The sequence below is a fragment of the Spea bombifrons genome, chromosome 3 (genome assembly GCF_027358695.1).
Source record: "Spea bombifrons isolate aSpeBom1 chromosome 3, aSpeBom1.2.pri, whole genome shotgun sequence".
Lineage (NCBI taxonomy): Eukaryota > Metazoa > Chordata > Amphibia > Anura > Pelobatidae > Spea > Spea bombifrons.
Genome location: NC_071089.1, coordinates 105,390,938 through 105,416,509, shown reverse-complemented (window position 1 = coordinate 105,416,509; position 25,572 = coordinate 105,390,938).

Below are 25,572 nucleotides of genomic sequence, written 5' to 3'. Positions count from 1 at the left end.
CCTGTAAATCAGTTATGGATGATACAAAACTAGGTGTATATAAAACTATTTGTTGTCCATTGATTCCAAAAGTGTTACTAATACTGTAGTTACCCATTTTTCCCAGAGCGGTATAAAACATAGGACAGAAGACAGAGGAACTGTGTCTCCTTCACGCAGGAATAAGCTACATGGGGGGGTCATGCAATCAGAGCCATTTCTTTGTCCGGTTTCATTATAATTTGTTACAAATAGCATATGACTTAATTCAATAAAACAATTCTGCTTCTCAGTTGTTTCAATGATTGTGGTCTCGTGAGTTCTGGGACTTTCTCTTTGTAATTTGGCGTAAGATCATGACCTTGTTGAAAAATGTCAAAACCCAATACAGTTACTGTGGAGCGGGCTATCTGTGGTTTTTGCAGTTTATGTATCCTACCTTGTTTAATGTTTGTAAGACTTTAATTTAAATGTTCCTGCTCATTGTTGTGGGAAATATAAATATTGTCCGCATAAACATGTTTAATGGCCGCTAAAAGGGAAACATCTGCTGTAAACAAGGCTGGATAATTTTCAAATCCTTGTGGTGACCAAACGTTGTTTTCAATGCCATCTAAAAGCAGTTAACTAACAGCTCTCTGGGGTAATAGCGTGTGCCAAAAATCTGTTTCCCAAGTCCAAACAACTCATACTTGCCCCTATACATCTGATGTACCGTTCTCCATTTCCAGTTGGGCTTAGAAACCGGATAAACTGTAGTATTCATAGAACTGTACTTTTCTAGTAAAACCCGTTGTTTCAGGAGATCATTTATGACTACCTGAATATCTGGAATAGCTACAGCGTTAGTTTAATATTGCTTCTTCGGTGCCTTAGTACCTATAGCTATGTCATGACGAATATATTTCCTGTATCACACTTGATTTTCCCATTGTTGGAAAATGTATATTTTGTTTTGTTTTCTGCAGTTTGGATTTGTGTTGCGTGTGAAATTTGCCAATGCTAACTCTTAAGAAATCAGCATCAAAGGGAATTGTTAGTGTTTGTGCCTTGGCGCAATGAGTTATATAAATGAAATGTGATTCATCTTTTTTTGTAATCAAAAAGGGGACATCTAATTTATGATGTTCTTCCAAGTCTGAAGTAACTTGCGTTCCATGGATTCTTAGAGTACCATGATATTTGGGATATATGCCTCACCCCTCTAGTGTTTCTATTGTAGAATAGCTTCAGTTTGTATAACGCTTGATTGTACAAGTCTCATGTTTGAAAGCCTAAGCATTTCATGCTCTGTAGTGCTGCCTTCAGTATCGGACTTAATTGCCTTTTTCCCCCTCGTGTAGGTAGTGGTTGTTGACTAGGTGTTATGTGAGTAACAGCTCCTAATGCTTGCTGCCTTGCTTTCTCTCTCTTTCTCATTTAATCAGGCTGTCTAATGTGGGGTCTCAAACCATATCAATCACCAACAGTAGCAGGTGTCTCATTCCTGGATTTATCACTACATCCCTGTTACAACTAACAATCTGCTCTGTCTCCAGGTTAACGACACTGGGGGCCGATGTCTCTGATACGATCAAGGAGGAGGACAAGATTGATCCCTATTAATAGGGTTTCCATCAGTAGATAGTCCTTGTCTACGTGCTAAGCTGTTGTTTCGGTTATTATTTTTCTTACTGTTAGTATTATTCTTAGATTTCACTCCTTCTCCATTAATGTTTTTACCCCAAAGTGTGTATGTGTCTAAGAATTTCTGGCATGTGTTTAGTTTTCCCATGCTATGGAACACCTTCCAATCTCCTCTCAGCGTCCAGTATTACAGCTTGTCCGTTCTCTAGGGTTTTTGGACAACCTCATACCTTAGCATGATAGAGTCCAGTAACACGTAAATTATGTACTGAAACAATGCCTGATTTAGCTTGCACTAAAGCCTAAGAATCAACTCAAGTGGAAATGGTAACTATCCCATATGTTTTCTCATAGATACTACCTTTACCTCTTGTGTAACACACTAACTCATTCTAGATTGTAAGCTCCTCTTTACCTGTCGTTTCTGTAAGTCAAAGTGTCATGATATCTACTATTCCGTATGTCCTGTTATACCATTGTACAGCCCTGCAGAATACGATGGCTGTGCTGTCAAGTTGAGGGGAGTAGAGTAAACCCCCAAATAACTTAAAACAGCTGCATACATGTGTGTTTATTAAAGTATTTGATAATAAACCAAACACTATACATATGAATAATTACACATTATAAATCCAAATTAAATAGGCAAATGAATCATAATATGTAATTTTGTGAATATTTTGGAACATACATACAAACAGAAATCTGTGACATACAGTATGTGCTCTATTTTGAATAGAATACACATAAGAAAACATTCTCCATGACAAGCAGAAAGTAACACGTTATGACATCATTTTAAACCATACAATACCTGTTGAACTTCTTAAGGGTTGTTTTAGTTCTGACTGTTTAGGCTACACAATCTCTCATACATTAATGTACATTAGTTAAGCCCCACACTGTACAATAAAAGCAAAATGCCATTAACATGCTTTGTAGCCCAAAGCCGGCTATGCATTACTAAGAGTTTTATCCTCATCCATAATTTCTGACCCCCTATTAAATGATCCCATATTTGAATGGAGAATTCACTTTCTCTAGACATTATGCTTTTCATTAAAAAGTTACTTTTAATAAAATAGTGGGCTTACAAATAGAACGAAAGATAAAACCAGACAGTTTGATCTCGTACCATTAACGCGGGGAAAAAAGTTATTACATTCTATTTGTGCTGTTGGAATCCACCCAAGATACACATGAATCTGAGATCTGTAATACCTGTATGTCTGGTTCCAATAAGTGCTAATTAGATTTAGATGTAAAACTGCCAGCTGAGATCATGACGTTGTGCAGATTTTAGCCATGGTGATCAAAATGACTTGTACACAGATGGTGAAACTATACATGATTCTTAGTGAGAGAGAACAATATAATCACGACATTGCTGGGTTTCTTCCAAAGAGTTTATAATTACTTTTCTGAATTAACCTTTGCCAAGATTTATGGAAAACTACTTTGAAAGTATGGCAGCATAGAACAGTATTTCTCTTTGCTCTATTTTTATTTCTCTATTTGAAAACGTCACGTACCTGTTTAAAGTGTGCCTGTTCTGATGTCACGGATGCACATTTTGAAGCCGATGAAGTCTTAAAATACTGAGCAAGCCAAACCTATAGAAAATGTCTGGGTCAAAAGATGGTAGATGCCGTAGGATAACATTAATGCTGAAGGTTCAAATAAACACAAATTTAAAAGGATTATTAAGGTGGCGTCTATCAACCACATGTACACAAATGAAAGGATACATCTTAAATCCTTCTTTATATGTGACCAGAACGATTAAATCTTCTCAAAAGCCCATATGGCCTGAATTATATCAGTGAGATCCTACATAACTTTAAACCGCCAGCCGGCAAACATATGACTTATCTGCAAGGCAGCACTTGAGAATTTAACAAGTCAGGTTGCCTTCCACTTAAGGTGCTGTTCCACCTATTCTGCCGAATGTAACACTCAATTACTAAATATAACATTAGAAACATGAGTCTTAGTACTATTGAATGCCTATAGCCTTCCTAGAAATAATTTCTATGCAAAATGTCTCATCATAACGTATGCCAAGAACACTTGCCATGTGACATTAATATGAGAATAGTAGCTGTAAGTGTAGATTGGACTTTGGGGGGTGGGGGGTACACTAAGTGTACAGCATAAGCACTAACATTTGTTGACTCGTCTACAATAATATTCAGCAGTCATATTGTTGGCTGAACTTCATGGGAATTGTAGTCATAGACTGGTGCTGTGGTGGCCTACAATGCACACTAGCTTTTTTGTTGTTGACTGCAGTTCCTATCTTATACAGTCAGACATTGCCGGCTGAACACCATAGGGATTGTGGGCCGGGGCAGGTGTGGATAATCTTTACCACCCCAGCTATTGTAAACTTAAGTTCTTGTGCTGCGCAGGAAAATGCTGGTCTGTTGGCTACCACCACCATGGTCATGTCATTTTTGCCATTAATGGGTAACATTTGCCTTTCACCAGGAAACCTCTCTCCTGAGCCATCCTGGGTAGGCAATGGGGAGGAGGTATGGCAAAATCCTGCGGACGCCCATGGCTGGGCATAACATAACATTTTGACAACCATGTTTCTTTGAGGGACGAACTGCCAAGGGTTGCAGTTAAAATGTCTGTTTCTACTCAATTATTGTGGACAATTCCAACCCTATATTATTCTGATTGAGAGATACATCTGCTGTTTGTACCTGTCACAATTCGTAAATACTGATTCCAAGCTCCAGTAAATCAAGACAGATTATGTATTTTCTGGTAGAAGGAATACTCACACCCTGCCAGACCCCCCTTATTCCCAAAACTACAGTATATCACCACCACATTTCAAGCCCTTTTTCGTTAGCCCATAGAATAGGCTGCTAAAACTAACAGTGGAAAGCATATGTAAATTTAAATTACTGAGTCCCATAGTGGAAGCAATTACTTGAATGGGCTACTCCATTATCATATGCATTAAATAGTTCAATTGTGTCCATCTATATATCTTTTATTATTTATGCAACAATCTAGCTGTTATAATGATTTGAAGGCTACCCTCTGATTAGTGGTCTGTGCATGAAGAAGTAATTGCCCTTATCAGAGAACCGATGGAGATAAGGGAAGTGTGACTGAGGCAGTTCCCAGATAAAGGTGACTTGATTTTGCTCTGGGTGCAAGCACTTAAGACATAGCAGATAAACAATTTACTCGCTTCCACTTTTTTCACCACTTATCCATCACCATTTGTTGGAGATCATCATTAAATTAATCATATTTGCTCTGCTTTCTTCAGCCACCATAGTCAGTAGGTCCAGTCCCGGCTTCCCTCTGTTTGTTCCAGCTGAAAGGGTAACTGGTATTTCCATGTAACCTCTATGGGAAGGAGACGGGTGACAGCCTACAGTAACTCTTCAATAGGATGACGATAAGCGTTCTGTGTACCTCTTTGGTAATTACAGAACTACTGAACATGGGACCAAGATAGCAACATGTTATCTATACACATTGTGGGCAGAGTTTACACTAAGACTCCAGCTTAAAGGAACAGTCTAGTAAACACATTTTATTTAAGCATAGATTCCAATACAGGTTAAACTCCTCTGGTGACTGCCTCTACTGAAAACAGAAAGCATTAGTATGTAAACTTCTTGAATGCTCAGTAGAATTCTCATTAAGGTAATTGAAGCAGCAAACAATTGTAACAGAGGCCACTGCAGCCTCCACTGTCCGGTGGGGGCACCAAAGCCCCAAAAAAATCAAGCCCCCCCTCCCCAGGCTGGGCATACTCCTCAGCTTTCGGCTACGCTCCCTCAGTCCTAGCACACTAACAGGGCCTGAGCGCAAGAATATCACCATTTCCAGGCACTCAGATGAAGGCAGTTTGTGCGATATGACATTCAAATTAATAAGCTTATAAGATATGGTTACAAGAAATTTAAACAGAAACTTCAGATAGAACAACCACCAAGCGCCAGCTATGGCATGATACCATAACTCCAGCACCATTAACCATTTAATATCCTTCAGGATGATAGGTGACGGATGTCCAGTTTAGAGCCCTGGTAGCCCTTTACACATAAACTCCAATAACTCAATATGACTTTGTAGGAGGGGCACAGGAACTAAACAGGAAAGGTAAAAAAATAAATAAAAATGGGTGGAGCATAAGATCCCTTGGTGTTAATTATGGTATTACACATTGCATTCAGGAAAGTTGTCCCTGGATAGGTTAGAATGTTGTTACCTGTCATTAAGTGGTTAATTGCTTTACCAGAATAAATTAAGCCTCCACCAGTTTCTTTCCTGGACAAATAAAATACTTGTAATTCTGGCTCACCAAACCTTGCATTGATTTTTTTTACAGCTTCTTTAACCCTTTGATTAATACAAGAGATATGCAGAGAGAGACATGTTATTTTATGGTCCTTTTGTTATGGATAAAATAAGGTTTTGCAATGAAAAATAGTTAATGGATATATAAGGGATAACATTATGTGAACTTTCGGCATTGCTTGCCTTACACGTCTGCAGTTCACCAGGCACCATTCCAAAACACATGAACACACCATGTTCCAGCAGACAAGTGGAGAGGGGACTGGGACACAATTAGCCCATTGTTGCGAAACAAAATGCGTTTCTGCCTATGAACGTTTGAAGTGAGATCTGCAAAGAAATATACTTGAGGGAGGAGATGTTATAGTCAGTTTCCTGGTTGTGTTTCTGACATAACCCCTTTCTAGTACCCAAGAGGTCATTACGTAATTGAGCGAACACAGAATTTACAACAAGAGATTCCCATTCACAGCCAGAGAGGAACTGAGATGTCCAGCAAGTTCCAGGGAGAGGCCACAGAGCAGACATGGATTGCTTCAAACTGCATTTTTTGTGTTATAGGAAATTGTTACTGAAGTCATAAATGGAATCATTAAGACTGAACTAAGGATCACAAAATTGTACGATTATAAATGTGTTTTTAAAAATATATATTTCAAGAATTAGTGTCGCACTTCTATAGACATCTCCTAATTTATAGGACGCAGGAAAGGGCTGTAGTTTAAGGAGGTAGGCATGGGCATATGTTGGGGTGGTGCTTGCCCCATAGGGTGGAAGGAGGTGGGATCAGGGCAGGAACCGACCTGAGATTAAATGCAATGACCTGATAGTCAGCTCTGATTTCCTTAGTCCCAAGGAAAAGGCATTCTTAGGAGTAGTTTACAGCTATATTGCCACCCCTAATGGAGCTTACTATAAGCAATATATCTCAAGGCTCTACTTGGGTGTTTTGCAATGCATTTTGCAAAGAGTATTTGCGAATGAGTATGTGTATGATAGCATGGATGTGTAAGTGGGGGACAATCATGGGACAGGCAGGCTGTTTGGGGCAAATATGGCACAAGCAGGCTGTTTGGGGGCACAGATGGCACAAAATGCTGTTTGGGGACAAAGATGGCAAGTCCTATGGTGCTAGCCAGGTCCTATGTGTGCAATCTAGGTTCTAGGGCTGGCCTTTGGGGTTTGTGACCTGTCATCTGTCTGTAATTTAGGGTTTCCCTGCATTATTTGATCTATACCTTCAATGCCGAGTTTGCTGTTTTAATGGTGTGTCTCCATGTGTTGTTTATTTGATTTGTACCTGAACTACATCAGGGGGGAGAGAGGTGTGGAACAGTGAATGAGGGGAGAAAGGGACTCTGTGGGTGATAATGGGGAGAGGGCACCACCAGGGTGGCCTGCAGAAAGCGCCTGAACACCTAAAGCCAACCTGCACAATTCATTTTCTATACAAGTCACATAGTATTATGCTCCTGCTCTGCATGTGTGGTGTGAGGACATCTCACGCAGAGTTACATTATGATCAGAAGGAGGAAAGATTGCACAGACTCTGACAGTCTCCTCCTAATATGTAAATTCAGTGCGGAAAGTACTTTTTTCTGGGGGGTTTTGGAGTTGGAGTGGAGGGAGGGGCACGCAAATGCTTGCCCAGGGTACAATCAATATCAATGGAGGCACCGGGGATAACCCAACAAAACATACAAAATTGCCCTGGGAATTACTTCATAAACGCCTCTCAGAGATACCCTTTAGATCATTCTTGGGCTTTCCCAGAAGCTTAAAACTCACAGACCGAAAATTAACATGTAGTAACCACATGAGCGCCACAGTTTAAGGTATCTTTGCAGAGAAATTGAGTGATCAGTCAAGTTAAAGGTTAACTCAACTGTTAAACAACAACCTGTATGTCTCAGCTCACGCGTTTTACTGTTTAAATTCCCCTCTGAGAATATACACAATAAGTAGTCCCTATTTACCATCAACAATTCTGTCTCCTTCCTTATAAAATAAGTAGAGGGGATGGGAGAAAAGGGAAAGGAAAGGAGAGAAAGGGAAGACGAAGGAGAGAAAAAAAATGAGAGACTGCAAAGAAAAGGATAAAATACAGATGACAGAACTGAGAAAAGAAAGGAGAAAATAATAGTAATAATAATAGTAATAATAATAGCAGAAAGAATATATAGAGAGAAGAGGGTAGACAGGGAGAGTAAGTGACATTTTTACTCAGCAGCTTGAAAAGAAAAATAGAAAATACAATTATTACATCTTAAAGGGCCACTCCAGCCATCAAATGTACTTTAATGCATATGATAGATGCATCATCATATGGACAACAATTTTAATTTCATGGAGGAAATAGAAGATTTTGCACAAAAGCTGCAAATCCCATCATGTAAGTTTTTTGTTTGTTTTTTCCGTTTTGGAAGAATGCACATTAACTCACAGTACTTTAATATGCATTATCTTATAGTAGGGGTGTCTGGGACATTAGACAGTACTTAAAAAAAAAAACATGTTCAGTTTTTGTGCTACAGAAAGTGTCAGTCATCATCATCTTCTTTCCACAGAATCTCAAGACAGGACTGTGGGTCCGCGGTCTACAGACGTTCAGCATGTATGCAGCTTTCTCCCATGTGTCAGCGTGAGCATGCATGGAGTGTCTACACTCTCTTCCACCCACAGCGAAGGCTGTCCCTTCATCCGTATGTGTTCCACCACTTTCCAGGGCCCTGCTAGTGCGGCAATCAACCACTTTCACTTATCCAAAGTCTTCCCAATGGGCCATTGGCTCAAGGACTCACTAATTTATTCCGGGACTGTTCAAGTTAAACCAGGATGGGTGGCAACTTTACCCTCAGAGGTCCCCGATTCTTCAGGTTAATCTATACCTGCAGTGTCAAACGGCGCAGTTATATAGCATTCAAAATATACACCCTAAAGATGCATTATTTATTCCTTTCCGAAACACCAATTGTGACTGCATAAAAAAAAAAACACAGTAAGAGAAAAATAAAGGATCCAGTAAAAGGGAAATAGGAGGAAAAAAGTTCCAGCAGTGGCCTCAAATCTTAAAATTAGGGAACCTTGAGATGTAATTGTCCCATGCAACTGGTGCTACATGTTGGTCAACTCTCTTGTGAGCTGCATATGTATGTTAATACATTCTTAAAGCTGCAAATATATGTTCCAGTTTGTGCTTCTCATGAAATTGATGGAAAAAAAAAATATATAAGCACTTGAACAGGGAGTACAATCAACAAAAGTTCACTCGCACTGTGAAGCTGCAGACAAAACTCCAGCGTCTCCATGCTGAGATTTAAGGAATATCCTTAGTGCTATCATCTTACACAAATAAGGCTTCTTCCTTTCCAGCCGTGGGAAAATATGCAGGAGAGAGCAAAAAGGCATCAAATTTCTATTATTTCTATGGATGTTTGTCTCCTTGGAGAAAAGTGAAATCATGGCACAGTCCTGTGGTAAAACACACTGCAACATTGTAAGTTAAATCACAGATAATGCGATTCAATGTATTTGCCCAATTGTTCACTGATTTTTCCTTGATTTTGTGTCTCTCTTGTCATTTTTCTATGACATGCTCCACAAAATTCTTCTATTTTATTTACATATACCCTCTTCTCTTTCTGGTATATTGCATCAGTGGCATAGGTTTGGAGTTATGAAAAAGCTCTCTTTGCTCCAATTTTCTATTCAGTGCAAATACACTCTCAATTTTCTTTAAATACTGTAATTCTGGAGCAGTTATGGATTCTTGCAGATGGCAACAAATCTTAGGAAGCAGTGCTGCTAACAGTAGACTCTAGACTCAGTGGTTTTGAGATTAATAAATGAGCAAAGTCATATTACTAATAAGTCCCATACTAATGTTCCTTTATGGAATCAAGGATGCACATGGCTTGATTTACCTCCATACTTGTTTTCAAAGTAAGGCATCAACAGGACTGGTTTAGTTTGGATATATTGCACACAGTTTGTGCTTAGAAGCATGATGGGGTTTCTTTAATAATTTTCCACAACAGTCTCTCATTTCATGTTTAGGGGAAAATCTTGTTTTATTCCAGCATGACTGTGCCCCAATGCACAACGCAAGGTCCATAAAGGAATGGTGGGATGAGTTTGGTGTGGAAGAACTTGACCGGCTGCACAGAGCTCTGACCTCAACCCCATGGAACACCTTTGGGACGAAGGACCGGAGATCGCGAGCCAGGCCTTCTAATCCAACATCAGTGCATGACCTTACACATGCTCTACTGGATAAATGGGCAAAAATTTCCACAGAAACTTCAAAATCTTGTGGAAAGCCTTCACAGAAGAGTGGAAGCTGTTATAGCTGCAAAGGGGGGACCAACTACATATTAATGTCTATGTATTAAGAATGCAATGTCATAAAAGTCCCTGATGTTGTAATGGTCAGGTGTCCCAATACTATACTGCCCATATAGTGGATATTAGGTAAGCGGTTTTTTTATGTTTTTTTTTTAGATTCAACAAAATTTGTGCTCTTCATGCACTGTAATTGATATAAATGGGTCTTAAAGACTTTTAAAAATAATTTTTTGAAGAAATGTATTTTATTCTATATTTATTAATAAATGTGACTATTATGGGTGTTTCTAAATAGTTTTTTAGTTTCTGAAAAATAAGTACCAGGAGGTACCCATTTGTCTAATCCTACACTGTACATCTCATGGTACATACTGGCCTAGGACTAGGGAGGAAGGTGTGGTTCAGGTCTAGGGTGTACCTGATGGCTGATGTGCCCTCCAAGGCATGGTTTTCATGGCAAGGAAAAGATCTCCATCTTCTGATCATGCCGGAATGCCCTAAAACGGATCAAGTCTTCAGCCTGATTTCAACATACAGAAAAATTAGCACTGCATTTGTGTGCTTTCAACGTTGATATTTGTGCTTGAGAGATAAATTAAATATACACAACTTATCAACGATATGATAGAAAGCTAACTGGTTTTCATGTAAAATAGGGAACCCCATTCCTGACTTTTGGATTATTACGTCCTATAGAACACGGTCTAGGTTACCATTAGGACGTAATAATACATCCAATCATTTTTACACCAGCAGAGATGTTTTCCCGGCGGTGAATTAGATTGGGCATCTGGGGTCTCCCCTTATCAGGCAGGAGCCAGCATAATAATAATAATGAATTATGGCATTTTGTGCAATTCCCAACACTAAGGGGAGAAAAAACCCGGGTCCTGAAGTGGTTAATATCCTATAGCACCAGCGCCAGTGAAATCATATTGGTTTTTCATGGACATGCTAGTTCTTTTCTGCTGTCAATTTCTATGTTTTATATTAACATTTTTCATCAAAAAGTAATTAGACATAAACATATGTTGTCTATCATCTGCTGTATTAAAAAATGAAATGCAGATCCTTTGCCCTGAAGTCAAGATGCTCATTCCTAATTCTGCTGATTCAGTGACTTAGAGCACTGTGTATGTCTGAACATTCCATTCCAGGCCTGCAGTTGCTGAGGGCCTTAAAAATTGGCACGTCTTATGAGCCAATGACAGGTTCAAACTCATGTACCTTGGGTGGAGCATACTGGATGCAGACCCTTTATAAGAAGTAATTCTCGCTAAAGCTTATCCCGTTCTGAAAAGCTCCAGGAAAAGCAGAACAAACATCATGGGTTATGTATAAAGCTGTTTTCTTTCAAAATGGTAGAAGCTTAAAAATTAGCAGGGACATTTCAATGAATACTATGGCGACTGAACCACATTTAGCACTTCACACTAAAATTGCTATTTATATGTAACCATACATGGGAAATTCCCTAGACTAACCAGAGATTTAACGCTTCTGGTCGGGTGGCTTCACATAGGGGCAGGACTAGTCGTAAGTAGATTCAAGGCTGCCCTAGACAGTCTTTAGTGGGAGGGGACTGGGTGGGGAGTCGTGGAAATCGCACATAGAGTGGGCGTGGCACGATGGTGCTCCCCTGCCCTGAAAAATATAAAACTGATCCAGGGACCTGCGGAAAGAATGCTTCACCTTGAGACAGTGGGTGAAACCCAGTGTGCCCAGCTGTGTACATAAAACCATAGTTTAATGAATGAGCAATGTCCTTGAGAATGGAGTTTTGAAATTGCTTTTATTTTTTAACCGGTTGTTGCTCATCCTCCTGGTGACATGCGCTTTCATCAATGCTAATTCTTCATGTCCACATGTAAATTTTGTTTATATTCACTGCACGTTGTCATTGCATCTCTTTTATGCTTATTCCCTTCCCCTCTTCTAAACTATTTGTAGACTATTTCTTTTCCATTCTGCCTCATTTGCTCTGTTCTATGCAGTGAAGTCCAATTCTGTTAACAGAGTTACAGAGCTAACAAGTGCCTTAACCCCACTCGACAAACCAAATTCAAGCAGCAACTGTTCTGTTCACCAAATGCTGAGATGCTGTCGAGTTGAGTGCTCTCAAGTTTGAAATATGAAGTCTCCCATCAATTTGTATCAAGTTACACTCAACAGCTGTTTAGTCAGCTGCCATGTTTGCAGATAAGTTTGTCAGTTTCATTAGTGAGAGTTTGACCTGTTCTAAATCAACTCACCTCATCATAAGGAGTTAATTTATTTTGTTGATTAGGAGACCTCTTTCATTTACAGTACATTCTATTTATAGAGCACCAGCAGACTAGTTCTGGTACACATGATGGACAGAGTAAATTAGCAATAGCTTAAAATAATATACAAAAAAAACCTGTAAAACACCCATCCTCCTACCCACTGAACTCTTCTTTCTTCACATTAAACCAATTATATTCCATCAGAAGAAGAGGAGGTACATGCTGTTCTTCTTTCCCCTCGTTCAACCTCATGTCCCTTTGAGCGGATCCCTTCCAATCTTACCGAGTCTCTTCATCTTCCCTTGACCTTTCTCTAACTCACATCTTCAACCTCTCCCGCTCTACTGGATTTGCCCCGTGTTCCCTCTAAGCTGTGCGCTTGTGCGTGCGCACGCACATAGCATTTTTAGAGAGCGCACATGTCCAAAAATTGTGCGCACAACAGTTTTTCCCAATAAAAAAAAAATATATATTATTTTTTTGATACTTTATGCGGCGTGGATATTGTGCGCACATAATTTTGGCTCTGGGAAAATTTTTGCACAAGAGAAATTTTTTCTGCGCACACCACCTAAGAAAAATTAGATGGAACATTGCTTGGGAGTCAGACATCTTGCTGATTGATAGATCATCAAATACTTATTTCACTTATATCATTTATAACCTATTTGAAATGTGTTATTCTGGATTTTTTGTTGTTATTCTGTTTCTCACTGTTCAAATAAACCTACCATTAAAATTATAGACTGATCACATCTTGGTCAGTGGGCAAACGTACAAAATCAGCAGGGGATCAAATCATTTTTTCCTTCACTGTAAGACAATAAATGTAACATGTTTGACACAATAAACTTCGAAATAAAAAAGAGCTGAAGCATTGAAGTAATGCCTTTGCCTAAAATTATAAAGAAAACACAAAAAGAGGTATTGACCCTTTACAGTGCTGGCTTTGTGTTAGAAAATACTGCAATGGCGGTGACATTTACTAAATATACTTGTCCAAACGGACCAAAAACGTTTGACAAATTTTTTGTTGTGTTTTCAGGCCAATCATTTTTTAACAAATTTAATTTAATTTCCTGACCTTTCAGTTTGGACGAAATTTAGAAGGCTACCGTCACTCACCCGCATTTACGCTCTCTCAACGTCTCCTTACTTCCTCTGCGACCACTTCTCTGTCTTTTCCGCAGCGCAGCTTCTTCTCTTACCTCTTTTTGTTCCTCTTTCTTCGTCTGCTTCTCGTCATTATCAGCTACATTATCCAGGTACTTGCGCAAAAGGCAGAGGCTGTCTCAGTGGTGAGCGCCATGGCTCTGTCCTTTTGCAAAAGTACTCCAAGAAGCCAGTATATTGCAGAGGAGAAAAAGAGGTGTAGAAACATAATCCACAAGCCATGTTTATTTCATAAAAAGAAAGGGGAAGGAAAGTGCTGTTACAAAGGTTGCACATTTTTATTGCTGTCATGATGTTATGTATTTTGACTCTACGACCTCCAATAGATTACTGTTGCTCTATGGAATAGCGTGAGTTAGGTAATATAACAATACCCTCTTCTGGGGGCTTCGTAAAGCGATGGAGCTAGGTGCGTGTAAAGGCAGAGCTAGGTATGTATAGGGGCTTGCTTCTGTTTGTACTGGAATTACTTCCCTGGATACTATAGAATTAAAGGAACTTTAATTCTATAGTATCCAGCTTTTTGCAGTGTGTTCTGGGCCCACTGGCACCATGTATATCTCACACCTTAGTCAAACCATGTGTATCATGTTTCTGAGTGCATTTCTGTACCAGTTCCCATAAACCTTCAGCATGATAAACTAGTGCAGTGTGAATTTACTGAGCATAAAGCTGATGAAAACATGTGTGACACATGTATAATGGTAAAGAATTGGAGTATAAACTATACTGTATGTTACTATTTAAAGAGAAGCTGACATGAAAATGCAATTTGGAATTCTGGACATTACTATCTGCTGGGTGATTGACCATCGTAATTAATACATTGCAGGGAATTTTGTTTTGGGGGATTCACTTGGCACCATTGTTGGTGAACATGTCCCACTCAACATGCATTAGCACCAACACTGCATTCAGGCACGTTGTAGTTTAAGTGCATGAGCAATGCTTTTTTGCTTTGTGCATACTGCAACACATTTCCCAAGACTGCTCGCTAAAAGCATTTGAAATCCAGATGCTGCACAGTAGACGTGTATAATTGTATGTTGTAAGGATTTAGAAAGTCTCACTCAGTTTCTGTCCATGGAGAAGCCATGCATTTTATGTAACCCATCACCAGTCCTCTGACCTTGTTGCCCCATAGCTAAGGCACAGAGAGAACCCTCACACATCATGTTTGTTAAATCCTTAGTCCAATATATGAATCAACAACATAATGCTTTCTGACATACGTCAGATCTTTTCATTCACAAGTTATAAAGGAGACATGAATACCCCATCTGGCACTTGGGCCCACATCCCAGCTCACATTATACTTATACATTTATCCAGACATGTTGTACACATTCCAAGATTCTCTGTGAAAAATGAGGCAGTTATGAGGACACATAACATACCTAAACTTATATGATGGCTTGCAATGGCTAGTAGAAAACAATGTTTATGTCATCTTTGCCCCAGAAAAGTAGCATAGGGAGTACTACCTATCTTCTATTCATTCATAAAGCTCTCTGTAAAATAAAGTGGACCCCCCATGCAGTAAAGGCTATTGGGGTTGTCTGGTAGGAGTTTTGTCCTGTCTTTCACTCCATCAAAAACAGTGGAAAGATTAGTGGACATTGATAGGCATACCTGGCAACTTCCCGGGGCGTGTTACTCCAAGCTCTAACTCTTTTGTGGGAAGTGGCTTTGGGTTGGGGCAGGATGCTAGTCTCAAAAAGCCTTTAATGGGATGCAAACCGGGTGAGGAGTAGGTGCGGGTTTGGATGTACACTGTTCCCCTTTCTGAGGAAGGAAGATAATAGCGCAGACCTGGAGAAGCAAGGCTTTACCAGGAGACCCCAGGTCAAACCTTGTGAGTTCCCAAGCATTGTTATAGGCCTCAGAAAAGGTGGAGCCTGAACAATATATGCATACCTGGAAACCTTTGAAATAGTATCCCTTTAATAGTCTGTCATGAAGGTTCTATGTTGTGACTCACCAAATTTATGCTAGTACCAGTTCTCACGAAAAGCTTGACTTTGTATTCAAACAGCGATATGAACCATAACATACTGGAAACAGAAGCAGCAATTGGGAGTTTTAGATATGATTACAGTAGTGTAGAATTGGAAAGAGTCAGTGCCAGTCTGTGTGGGTCTGAGAATCTGCCCCTGCAACCTGAGATTGGGGCAAAAGCCCTGAGACTCAAGAGTGCTATTATCACAATTATTTATTCAGCTCTAAATTTGATACATACTTTTAAAAAAAATATATATATATATATATATATATATATATATATATATATATATATATATATATATATTAATAAAACAGCAATCACACTCCTATCATGCCCAGACATACCCAGATTCCAGCATGTACTGGCTGACTTTGCATGATAGGAGTGTGATATATATACACATTTCCTGGGGGGGGGGCAAGGGGCAAAGAAGGCACAGACAAGTTGTTTGGGGGCAATGATAGCACAGACCAGATGTTGGGGGGGGACCCAGGGCAATTTTTGGACGAGTGGTTTCTAGTTTTGTCCCTGCTTCACATCCTGTACAAAGAAGGGGACCTGGATCCTCCTGTCTGGCAGCCAGTGAATGCGTGTAGACATCCTCCGCTCCTGCCGGTGTTTATATGACGGAGCTCCGGCATGACCTTCCGGTGCTCCACCATAGAAGCCCCAGCAGAAGTACTGGCCAGCAGCAGTGGGGGTTGTCTACGCGCATCGTGCAGGCGTTCACCAGCTGCCAGAGAGGATGACCTGGAGCCTCCTCTCTGGCAGCTGGTGAACGTCTGCACGATACGAGCAGACAGCCTCCGCTGTTACCCGACACTTCTGCCGGGACTTCAATGACGTCCTGGGTAGCAGCAGAGGTTGTCTACGCACATCACGCAGACGTCCACCGGCTGCTCCCACTAAAGACCAGGGAGGCCCGAGCACGGGGGACAAATCTGGGGGACAGAGTGACAAATAGGGGGTATAAGGCATATCTGGGGGGGCAGAGTGGCAAGCCTGGGGGCAGATGTGAATAACTGTGGGGCAGGTTGGCAAATAAGAGGAAATCACAAAAAATGCATTTTTCTCAATCATAGTTTTTATTAAATATGACAACTGTTTTCATGTGAATTAATATTTACCAATTTTTTTTCTTTAGGGTAGTCTTATATTCAGACTTTCTTTCTAAATTAATATTCAAGTTTTGGGTGGTTGTCTTATAATCTAGCAAATGCGGTATATAAAACCATAATAAACACAAAGAAAACCAATGAGCTGGTAAGCGGACGTATAAGTGCATCTTTCAATTGACTCCAGACGCGTTTTGTTATGTTGAATCAGATACATTAGCAGGCAATCATCATTACTAAAAGAAATCACTGTAGTTCAGTTACATTTTTTGTGGGAGCGATGATATCTTTGCATACCATACCGTCTTCCTGTTACAGCATGCGCTGATATTAATGCACAGATATGCATCAGAGAAACACAAGATAAGGATTGTCATGGCGAAGAGAATCTAGAAATTAACATTTAACCCCTGCATTTAACTTGCAGTTGATGCTTGCTAATCTTGAAGCATGGGAACATGAATCAAGCATACCCCTAATTTTCAGGAAGCTGCAACAGAGGTCCGAGCAGCAACAGCACAGACCTCTATTGCTTTTTTTTTTTGCCTCACTAAGCACATCTCCTCAACGAGTCCAAACAACCACTGCTCAAAAAACTGGTTGGGAGTTAAGCCATGAATAACAGCTCATACCACATCTTAAAAACAGAGGATTAATATTATGTCCCCTCAAAACTGGCAGTTGAGACTGACTACATAATATCGCAGATACTTGCAGCGGTGACTGGCGGTAGGACCGCTACTGGCTGCCCCGAGACCCAGTGCAGACCAGCAGCAAGCTCAGTTACCTTAGGGGGCCCACAGCAGCTGTCACTTGGGCCCCCTCATCAACCACTGTGGGGCTTTGGACGTACTCTGACATCATATCTTTGTGTTCACCAATAGGTGGCACACAGACTACCGGGGAAGCATTAGGGCTGAAGCAGAAATACTGGGGATCCCGTCACACGATGTGGCCACAAACTGCTTTGCCAGCCACTACGTCAAACCACTCACATTACACTAAAAAAACCTGCCTAAATTGTGACTTTCCCTTAACGTCACACATTCATTTGAAAAAAAAGAAATGTTAGCAGTTTTGGACGTCATGAGGATCGAGAAGTTTTTGTAGCGTGGATTATTTTAACTCCTGTGTGAGTACAGTAACATACATTCACTGCTTCATTTTCCGGGTAGGTTGCAGAATATTTAAGCACTCAAAGCGCATTTAATTCAAAGATAGTTTATGGAGCGGCTAAGCCGGCATTCCTTACACGCATGCTAATAGTACATTTATTACAGGGTTTTTTTTAGTTTTCTGCTTCTTATCTTCAAATACTTTGGGAAGCTGCCACAAAAGGTTGCGTATGCACATGATATGCACATTGGTTTAACACCTTCAGTTGGGCATTACAAGCAGTCTGTCTATAGCCCTCGAATGGTTACACTCTACTGCAAGTTCAAACTATATTACTAACTTCTTCTAGAAAGTAGATGAGATAGGAAGGCACAGATGTTACAGAAATACGTTTGAGTTCATATATCAAAAAAGGGAACTGGAACAATGAACACTGTTGGTGCCAGGGATCTACAGGGCATTCAAGGTACACTTCCAAGAGTCTAACAGGACTCGTCCACATGCTTGAGCTTCCATTGATGCCAATGGAATCAGTCTCCTGCCTGTCTCTACGTACCTTAACCCTTAAAGCAGCCAAAACTAGTACCATAAATGGGACACTGAAGAGGTTGGTGTGCTGGAGTCCGGGTGCAGCAGCTTCTCCTAAAGGTAGGTGGTTTCTAAGAACTCATATTACTAAAAAAATGAATGAATTCCCAGGATAAAAAATATCAAGAAAGAAAGATGTGATAGAAACATTTAAATACATATAGAGATTTATCAAAGTAACGGAGGGCACTCATCTACAACTGAGAGGGTTGTAGATGAGTGGAAATATCACCCAGCAGACACGGTAGAGGCTAATAAAATAGGGAATTTAAATACGCAACAGTTTGGGCAGGGCTATACTCCCAATCCACTGTGTGGTGGTCCTGCCGCATGATGTGGTGGTCCTGCCGCATGATGGTCAAACAGTTCATACTGAATCAGAAGCTACTGTGTTTCCCGAGTCGTCCGAAACAGAATTGTCATACGAGGGAGTGTACTTCAGAGGTCAGCTGTCAGCGCTCTAAACGAGGTCCCCGAGGGCCAGATCTGTCTAACCGTCTCCCTGGCCTAAAAGAGCAATGACAGAGGATGTGTGGAAATACCATAGTGTATATCCCAGTACTCCATGTCCGAGGAGGCACAATGCTCCATTTAATATAGATCATCGGAACACAAGGTGCAAGTGCCCATTCATGCAGTTACTTGGAAAATGTTTCACTGACCACTGGTGACAAAGATCCTACGTGTTCTAAAAGTTTTTTGGCCACTCGCTAGTCTTTTGTTTTCCCTCCAAATGCAGTAATTGTGGGGGGGGGGGGGCATATAGGAACTAATGGCTTCAAACAGTGCAACTGAAGCCACTCTTTCTGAAAAGTTTTGAAATTGCATAGGGTACAAATAAGTCAGATGGCCCTATGGAGTCACACACACTTAAAAAGCGCACCCGGGCAACAAAGTATTTTTACGGGATGCAGTGAAACATTAAAGCTACTGGAAAATATGCATGAAGATGTACATTGAGCCAGAAGAACCAAAAAGCGTATTAACCCTTTCCCTAAATTCCTCAGAGGCAATCAGCAAATCACTTACCGTTATTAAAGGGAAAGCGAAAACCTCCCCAAACCCGCCGATTGGCTACGGTTACGCAACGCACTCCTTGTTACGTCGAATCTGCCCATGGTACACTTCTATACCTCTCAGCATTTCAAATGGTCAAGCAGGGACACCTGTGCCTGAGGTTAGAGAAAGCTTTACCCAGACTTTTCATGTGACTTTGTGATCAGCTATTTAATAATTATGCATTTTATGTACAATGTAACATACACATACTGTTTCAGTACACGTTATTGGGACATTTAGGCTGTAGAACACTGGAATACACACACAGCCAGCAAACCTTCTATTGCTAATAGACAAGGGGGGGCATATGAAGCCAAAAAGAGGGACTGTCCTCGTAAAGAGACACTTGGGAGGTGTGGATGGTCAAATAAGAGGAAGAATGCTAAACGGCGCGACACCGCTGTACTGGGAGCGGAGTACATGCTTCCACTACATCTGACTCCATACAAAGCGTTAAACGTACCACGTATTATACATTCTATGGATAAATAACTTTAGACTCCCCACCACATGTATCTGTACACAGAAAGCTTTGGTCACACATGTACGCAGCTGTGGGATCCCAGGCTCTCGGGAGGCATACATGTCACGCTTTCAGGGTTCGGGTTTCGTTTTAATAAATTACCTTCCTCAGAGAAATGATTACCCGGGGCACTGGGAGAGCCGGTGCGCGCGCTTTTTACGCCACGGGCCCCGTGAGCGAGACCAAAACACGCGCGCCTCTCCGCTTTCGCCCAAAGCAGTTCCTAACTTCCCACACTGCTGCCTTCTCACGCTATTGGCCAGATGCCCTCCCTTTTACATCCACTCCTCCCCTTCCTTGGGAACCTATTGGCTCGGCGCCTGGACGCTTTTGCCCCACCCTCTCAACAAAACATACACACCCTGCACATGGGGAGGGGGCGTGGCGGCAAAACTTCGCACCACGTGACGGCAGCTGGCAAGGAAAAAAAAAAAAAAAAAAAACTAGGGAAGCCGAGAGCGGCAGAATTGTGTAGCCGAGAAGGAGAATGGACGTATAAAGAGAGAGGAGAGAACTGCTTTAAAGAAAGGTACCCTACACTAAGCGTATGCTAGATACAAGAAAACAACTGCAAATAGATGACAACCAATGGTTAATGCTTATACAATGCGAATGTGTGTCCGTCATGTATGTATGTATGTATATATATATATATATATCTATCAGTAATGTAATACTGTATTTACATTATACAGCCGCCACACACCGCTCCTATACATGCAGTGACTGCTGTCATTGCGCGGTAACAGCTGCTCTGTGTGCAGGTATTGCTTCTGTAGTGACGCTGTCATTGTGTTGGGAGTCTGACAGCCATATAACGAGTCCTCTACGTACCTTAACCCTTTGTGTACTGACACCTATGTGCACAGGAGCACTGACACTTCCATGCATATGTTGGCATGCTGTTAGAGTGTCAGCTCTTATGTAACACGCCTGGTCCTGAAAGCTTGCAATCTATTATACATGTGCGGTAACACAGGACAAGTCTGTACCTTAATGTGACAAACCCTGTACACAGTGCATCCAGATCTTATATAGAAGCACCGCTGCGGACCTCATATTGTGTACTAGTACTGACACTACATTAATTATTGGTTTATGGTGCATCATATACGGTAGCGTTGTACAATTGATTTATACATACATAGTTGCTGGGTGGATAATTTCATTATTATTATTGCTTTATATAGCACCATCAAATTCTGTGGCGGTGTACAATGGATAGACTGGACATAAGTAGTATGTAACATAACAGTTTGACTTGCAGAAACAACAGGTTAGGAGGGCCCTGCTCAAAGGAGCTTACAATCTATATACTGAGAAACGTCCGCTTATGTAATATATTTATATTATATTATATATATATATATATATATATATATTACATAAATGGACATTTTGCAGTATATAATGAAATTATCCACCCAGCGACATGGCGCAGAAACTTGTCAGTTCTCTATTCCCTCTGAATAATCCTCCCGCAGATATCCGACGTGCTGCCGGCTCGGAATCACTGCGAATATCGGCTTATCTGCGGTTAAGGCACGGCTGTGTGTCAATTGTAATGCTAATTTTTTAAATGTGCGACTTTTGTAATGTAAATACCCCGAAGGATGCGGTTACAATTATGAGAAATCTTAGCATATTTTTCAGAGTAAAGTCCTGGCCTGGGATTGTGAATCAGGGAATGACAAGCTGTATGTAATCATAGATACTGTCTATCGGGTTCCTTACCCGGCTGTCCGAGGGGCAGATCCTTACGTCTGGAGAGAAGTATATGGGGTCTATTCACTTAGGTTTCCTAACCTCGGATGTGCCAGGTACCTCCTCCATTCACTGAGCGATCCTAAGCAGAGGCTCAAACCGATCGGCGGGGACTCGGTAAAGAACTCAGTGAATTAATTCACAAAACAAGAAAATTTACTTTTTCCAGAAGACTCGTTTCCCTGCAAGAAGCGCTCCATCGGCCCATTAACTTCTACAGTAGCCTGAGATGAAAATGATCACCCCGGGCTATTCTTGCCCCATGTTGGTGAATAGACCCCCTTACCCCTATTTCTTTATTTTTTTCTCCAAATTTCTCCAAAAATGTGAAATAAAAAATATTAAAGCCGACGGGAGATCTTCAGATGGGAAGCAGTGTCTGCTGCGTCTTTACTATGAACACGGCGCACGTTTGCTGAATACCGCTTCTTTACATTGTATAGGTTCCAGAACAAAGAGGAACATATACGATGTTCAGAACACGCAGCAGTCACGGCACGGGTTTTAATCATGTTCATTGCATGTAGTTATTAAATGCCGTTTACATGTCTGCATTCATACCTCGTGCCAGGCAGGATTCCGTGCGTTATTTAATATTCATATATTAAGCAGGCCGTTGTATTTGTTGAAGGTTTTAAGTACTCTGCCTGTGCGTGGATGTATGTACGGAATACACGTACGGTTATCCATACATAAAGGGGCTAATGCTTATTTTTTCTTTGCTGTTTGGAATATATTATCGGTACGGCGCACGGTTGAATGTTGATGTATGTTATTGCGTTCGTGTTACACAGGTTAGTATACAGAAACATATGTACTGAAGATGTCTTCTATCTCCTAGCTGGCTTGCCGTTACCTTTTATATCATTTCTATTAGACGATTCCGGGCACAGGGCCAGAAGAAAGAATTGTATACAGATGGGCAACAGAAGCGACGCTATCTCTGGGCCGAGCGTACTTCTAGGGGCTGGCGAGATTTACATATGGGGTCTTCACATATCCTGATAATACGTTTTAGTGTTTCTCGCTGGGTTGTGTGGTAATGGCGGCGAAGGCCAAGTGCGCCTAGTGTTTACTAATGGTATAGGGGGGGTGCTTGGCACAGAATAAAAGTTAATCTATACCATATATTGTGTCTGTACAAAGATCACTAATTAAACGTATGTGTTTTTCTTCAGAAGGCAGTCATTTGTCAACTTCTTACGAAACGTTTTGTTTAGAAAAGTTGAGATATGGAAAGTTCTGGCTCGTTAGTATCTCTGGTTTTATTGCTGCAGTTTATAGCAGGCTGAGATTGCCAATAATTCATTCTCTTTCGCATTTTCTGGTCTGTTTCTCTTATTTGAATTCTGTCTGCAAATTCACTGAAAACACGATAAATCGATGGAATTCGCCTTACATTCCAAATGGGTCCGTGGTTTTTTTTCTTGGGAAACGTGTTAAATTGTGGACGGTCGCCGTGAAAATGAAATGAATGTTCCTGCAGATTTTTATAGATAAGGCTCGTTTATTTTCTGTTGGGGAAGGTACTTTCTGCTTTTTTTCAGGCTTTGGTCCTAACTTATTTACAACGTTTTCATCGCTTTTTATACGGTGAATACAAAGAAATTGGAAATGGGTCAGTGGTGATAAAGGCGTAGAGAACCCTGCCAGATGAGATAAGATTTACAGACAGGACTTGTCTGTTTATAGGAGGCCGTAGTATGTAACAAACTCTGTTACCAGTGCGTCGCTGGTTTGGTGAAACGCGTTTCCCAACTACTTCCACCCCCCCCCCAGTATCGCTGTTTATTTTTACAGAAGAGATCTATGTGTTTATACAGATAAGGATATGCTCTGAAGTGCTTCCATAATGAAATAGTGACTTGGTTGTGCGAATGGTTCAGTGTATAGCGTTAAAATACATCCAAATGCGTTAAACCGGGGGTTGTTGCTCGATATAGTCTTGTCTTGCTGTCCATATATTTGTGATATTGTAATAATCAAGGGCTTCATGCTACTGAAAGCTCTCATTTTAATGCCGCGTACCTTCCATCATCTATTAGCTGGAGTCGCCCAGGGGCCACCGCAAGCTCTTCTGTATCATTGTAACATATTGCATGCATGCTGCTATGTGTGCGGAGGGCAAGCCTGCCGTGTCGTCTTATAGAGGGATATCCGTTATCTTATTGTTGATGTTGGGTTTCCTCGTCATCATTTAGTGAGGGTAGCTGTGTCGTGACGATTACTTTGTATCATTTGCATGGAAACGGTGCTAAACCGTCCACCTGGAGTGAAGGAAACGACTTGGTACCATGAGCTCCTCGCTAGTGAATCGTAGGGCAGATGGTCGGGAACCAGCCTGGCCTTCAGCTCTCACGTTTTATTGTTATTTCTCTTTGTAATGTAACTATTCTTATCCCCGCCGTATTTACAGTCCGTACTCCTTAATCATCAGCAAAGTGTTTGTGCGGACCCATGTTAGCCCTTTGCGGGTAATCTCCAGCCTGTGGGTATTTGAATGGGGCGGTAATGCAGTTAATTAGTTAAACTAATGCTCGGGATATTATGTTGTATTCAGGATCAGGCCGCCGGAGCCGATACTTGTAGTGTAATTGCATGTGCTCTCCAGGGCATACTTGAAAACAAGAGAGATCTTCCTGGTAAAAGATCTTCTAATTGTGTAAAATGACATGCCTGCGAGGACAGGTTTCGCTGGGACCGCACCTCGAACGCGCAGGCACGTTATTACACCGTGGCATTAATACGTTTCCCAGCCAAAGCGAGCTCCTTAAAGCGCTGCAATCAAGGCCGCCGATTCACCATGGAGACGGGTGTTCCAGGCGACGGCGTGATAATGTTCACAGCTGTGTGCCGGATTATTCCACCGCACTTCCAGAGGAAAACCTATTGTTTCGTTCAGCTGTTTTTGGGGAGCCGTTTGCTCCTTCGGTGCGAGGAGGCAGCAGGAAACGCGGGGGGCAGGAGACTCGCGGATACCCGATTACCCCGGGCAAAAGTATCGTCGCTGAGAACCGTCCTCCGGCGGGAAATAACACGCGTGTGGTGACCTCCAACGCCTAAGGCGACAGCTGGGTGAAAACAGTGCTAAAGAACAAAGTTATACAGGTAAATGCGGAGGATTTCATGGAAATCACAATTTTTTTTGCATCAAGTATTTATATTCAATCCGTGTCAACTGTTCAAAAGTCAGAAATGTCCTTGTTTTTTATAGAAAATCAAATGTCGCACATTAAAATAACACGAAATGGGTGAGAAATACAGCGCAGACAGGGTTAATGTTGTAAATGACTATTGTTGCTGGAAATGGCTGATTTTTAATTGAGTCCGCCATCTCCTTATAGGCGTACAGAGGCCCTTTATCACTCCCATCACTCCTTTATCACTCCCATCACTCCTGCGCTCCAATGGTCCTTTATCACTCCCATCACTCCTGCATTGCAATGGCCCTTTATCACTCTCATCACTCCTGCGTTCCAATGGCACGTTGTGTTCGCTAATCCAAGTTTACGTTTAGAAGGCTGATCGTTAGAAATCCTTTTGCGATTTTGTTACACAGATAGACATTTCCTTGTTTTCTATGAAGACAGCTAAATGCCCCAAACCTTTGAACTTCCGTGTATATAAGATTCCAACCGTTGTCCGTTTCTCACATCTTAAAAATACTAGCAGGCAGAACAT